The sequence below is a fragment of the Brassica oleracea genome, chromosome C1 (genome assembly GCF_000695525.1).
Source record: "Brassica oleracea var. oleracea cultivar TO1000 chromosome C1, BOL, whole genome shotgun sequence".
NCBI lineage: Eukaryota > Viridiplantae > Streptophyta > Magnoliopsida > Brassicales > Brassicaceae > Brassica > Brassica oleracea.
The window spans coordinates 33,362,485-33,367,250 of NC_027748.1; positions in this window are offsets into that span (position 1 = coordinate 33,362,485).

Consider the following 4,766-nt stretch of genomic DNA (forward strand, 5'->3'; position numbering starts at 1 on the left):
GACTTGGTGGCAACCACCATTAAGGCTTGATTCATGGAAGCCTGTCCAATATTTGTCATTGATCTTGCAATATAAGTAGACTTTGACTAAAGAGAGAAATTAGTAGAGAGAAAATAGGAACTACCTTTTACCTGCAGATCCAGATACTTGTTTGAAAATCCTTGCATCCTGTGATCGATACTCCCAAGGTGAAGCCTGCACTTTTATTTATGCTAAGAAATGAGGTTGGTAGAGGGGAATGTCAGACAGGATTTGTTAAGTTGTTGGCTAGGTGAATTTGGTTGCTAAGCTAGGATATATTATAATGTGCTTTTGTGATTAGGACTTCTTAGATGTGGATTGCAATATTGTAGAGGTGATGATCCTAAGATTTAAATCATGTGACTCCTTGCTGTTTTCAAACCTCTTTCAGAGAGACTGCCCGTCTGTTTTGCTTGAGGACAAGCAAAAGGGTAAGTCTGGGGAAGTTGATAGACCATGGATTTTACCCATTTTCAGCCATGGTCTATAAGTGTTTTAATAACTAATCACTATTATATAGAGTCTATTTAGAGTGTTTACAGGTTCAGGGACGATTTGGAGGAAAGTGGTGATTTTGGTGTCTTTTGGAACTTTTTGAGTGCAGAGCTGCACAGACGCGTCAGACGTCTAGCTATTAATGGAGACTTTCCGACCGTTATATTGAGCTCATCTTTCGACACAAGATAGAGCTTTGAGTTAGCTTTCTAATGCCACCGGTTTGAGGTCAATCAGCATCCTGTAGCAGAGGTTATTCCCGTTTTATTGAAGAGTGGTCAGTCTGCCTTGCGAGAGGAAGCTGTCGAGAAGAGGAACGCATGTCGATCGATGCAGAACTCTTGACATCGATCGATATGGATGCCAGAATGCGGACCGAGCATATTTTATGACCGACTGAAGCCCATAAGCAACCCCAAATTACCATAATACCGTTGGACGACCAGAAACCCTATTTATGTGTTTTCTAAGCCATTGTTGACGGCTAAGCTTTATTTTATTCATAGTTGTAAGTTAGGAGAGAAGAGAGGAACTCCTTCAGAGTCCTCTTGGAACTCCATTGTTTTGGTTTTATTTATATTTTATGTTATTCATCTATTCATCTATGATTTCTGTGACAAACATCATGCATGAGTAGATCCACCTGCTAAGTTTAGGAATTTCTAGGGTTTTGAATGAATTTCTGAATTGTATGATCGTTAGGATATCTAAAGATCTCTACATCAGGATAGCTTGTAATAGTAGGATCTAGATTAGTTGGAAACCCACGAGAGTGTGACTAATTGCTTGAACCTAGAATCATAGGACAATTGAGAGGCACGAGAGTGCAATCAATTAACAGAACCTGAATCCTACTGGATTAGATACCTAGGCGCATACGAGAGTTGGTCTATGAATTTAGTTGAACATAATCGATCAGATCGATAACGCTTACCTAAGGCAGTGTCGATCGACGCTTATACCATAGCATCGATCGACAGTCAATCCGTAGAATCGATCGACGCTCATACCATAGCATCAATCGATGCTCAATCTGTGTTAACATGCAAGAGCTGAAACACTGAACTTAGTCAATAGATTAGACTCACAGCGAGAGCTGGTTGTCTTTTGCATTAGATATCGAGTTCTAGAATCAATCCTTAGCATCTATAGTTTAGAGTTCTAATAACCTAAATGAAACCCTAAGTCTAGTAACCATCCTTCCATCAAACAAATCTCTGCCAAGCTGAACAATTGTCTTGTTCAACTTGTTTACTACTTTATTACTGATTTGCATTATTTATTTACTGATTTATAAACTAGTAGCCTAGCTTAATCGTATAACTATTAGATCTAATTGGTTCCGTAGCTCCCTGTGAATTCGATCCCTAAGTACTACAACTCGACCTCTTATTTGAGAGAGTATAAATCACTCCTTAGGGTAATTTGAGTGATATCACCTTTGACCATAATCTTCAAGCTAAGTCTAACCTTGAATCGCCTTTTCCCTTTAGGTTCTTCATGTCACTCACACGGCCTCACTAAAGCTGCTACATGCTGTTACCACAAATAGCCATTTGCTTTAGCATATACTTGTGTAGGATTTTACACACTTTTCCCTTGCTCTAGTTTCCTCTTCGTGGAGGTACACCATGTTTCAGTCACACTAACTTGGTGACTCCTCTGACTTTCTTCTACCAGCCAGAAACCATTCCTCTCATGCACCCACGAGCCTGACTTGAACTGACCCAAAACAAATCACCTTTGTTTCGTCATATTGTTGTCACACGAAAACCAACATGTGCAGCTGCAAGATCTGTTGGTCATCTTTCGCTAAGATAACTTGCATTCCTTGTGATCTCTGGAAAAAAAACCTTTAGTCCCTGTGAGATTGACGACCTTGGATTCCATCTCCTTAAGTCTAGCTTTGACTTAATGTGAGTCTGTCTTCCCTTGAGATATCCTCCATCCCAGACGACTCAAAACAATCTCCAACACTGATCACTAACACGCCCACCTGTGCAACTGTTTTTGCTGCTGCTTACGCGGGTCTTCCCTTTCTTGCAAACATCTGCTGCATCCCTTACAAGTGTCTCATCATGATTTCACCAACTTGAAACCATCACGTGCTTTGAGATCATCCTCTGTGAACGTTTCTTCCTCTGTGTCTGATGCCGTTGTTGTCTACCACAAACGAATGCCATCTGCTTTCTCTGACACTACCTGTTCAACGTCATCTTTGGTTTGTCACACTTACTGTGATCGTGACTACAAATCTACTTATTCTTCTTCTCCAGAATTTCCAGCTGATGTCGATGCTAACTTGAAGTTCATGCAGAACCTGAATGACCACTGCCTCAAACCAGAAGCTCTTTGACTCAATCCTTATCCAACCTCAATAGCCCGTAGACACCAAACTCCTCATCCTAAGAATTTCCTTTGTAACAATCTGAATGAACACCTTGCCTTGAACATCACTCTGAACCGCTGTTGTTGCCAACAGATCACGCCGCTTAGCTCAACTTGCTAAAAAAAAATTTCGACGCAAAGAATCTCTGCTCAACTTCTACTCAAACAAATCATTACATCTGCAACCGTGATACCCTGTAGACCCATTTGTTTCCCCCTCATATGCCCTGAGAAGCCAAAACAAACTACTACTGAATCCCATGCAGAAAATCCGAAACATACATGTTTCCATCCTGAATCAATCTCGATTTGACACCGCCACCTGTTCAGCCGAACTCTTCCTTGAACAAGTAAGCTCCTTGTTCTCGCAGATTCATCCCAACAGAAAACTATGTGTTACGCCAAACACAAATCTGCTTAGAAAACAACACTGCATTCCCTCTGAAAGTAGCAGTCTTGTAGTATCTTATTTTCTGAACCTCTACTCGACTGTAGACTCTCATAATCACACATAGACAAAACCCGCATGAGTCGATCTCCTTCAACCCTTCTGCAACACCCTTCACGCTGACTAAAGAATACCATCTGAAACAGCCATGAAACCCTCATATCATTCAAGGTTCTGAGGCGTCCCCTAGTTCCAAGAATTACATGAGATAGCGAGCTGAAATAACCACATATATTAGAACACCATCTGCAACTGATATACCATGTAGAGATAACCCAAGAACACCGTGGAATCTTCAGACAATCCCATAAAAAACCAGTGCGAAACCCCTTGTGTTCCACTATGCTTTCAGTTCCAATAACTTGCAGAACATGAAGAAACCCAAGACTCCAATGCATATAGTCACACACGCCTTGTGACTGCAGATCAAGGACAGCTCTGAAACATTTCTTTCTTATGCTTGCAGCCTGCCACCATCTTATCTTGTGAGTAACCCAAAGTTTTTCTCACACAGTAGCAGAATCTTGCACCCCTAGAGAACTCTAGAGAAAACCCTGATTTCATAACTAGAAATCATCTCAACCGATTCAACTGACTCGTGAATCATTCTTCCATAAACTTGTGCAGCTGCAGCGAAGAACGTCCAACAGTTTTTCTTCTTCTTTTGTAAACCAAAAATCTCTTTGACCTGATCTTGTAACTTGGTTTATCCTCTGATTTTTAACTCAATCAGATTCCACGTGTGTAGAACCAGGTGACCACCAACTTCCATCAAACCTTGCGAGTTTCTTATGTCTCGCTTGGAAGCTTCTTTATATGTCTCTCCTCCTCGAGACGTGGACTCCATGAATGAATGAGCTTATGCTCTGATACCACTTGTGGGGGTATTCATACGCTCTGATACCACTTGTGGGGGTTATGATACCCACTTGTTACGGAATACAAGCTCATAATACCCCTGTCCCTTTCACTAATCATACGATTCATCCTTGTTCATGACTCAAGAATTGTTCACCCAGTTCACGGCCGCAGCGCTCTACATCTGGGGTGGATCCAGGATCCACAACATCCACTATGAAGTATCGGAAAACACATCCGATGTGGTTTACAAGATCATAGACTCTCTCTGTTCCTGGGTATGTAAACCCTAGAGAGTATACAAGAGAATACAAGAGAAGTACATGGCTAAGAGCTAACCTTTGGATTACATATCTATCACTAGCTTACTATATCTCTCCAAGAGACGCCATGGAAGCTCTCGCCTCCTAGAGGCTCAGCTTGAGCTTAGAGATCCCTGTCGTGATCTCTCCTTCTTTGTATCAGCACTTTACCTAATGGGCTTCAACGATTAGGTCCATATGTTGCCCGCGCGTAACTTGTGCAAGCCGGCCCAACATTAAACATGTCTGATGGG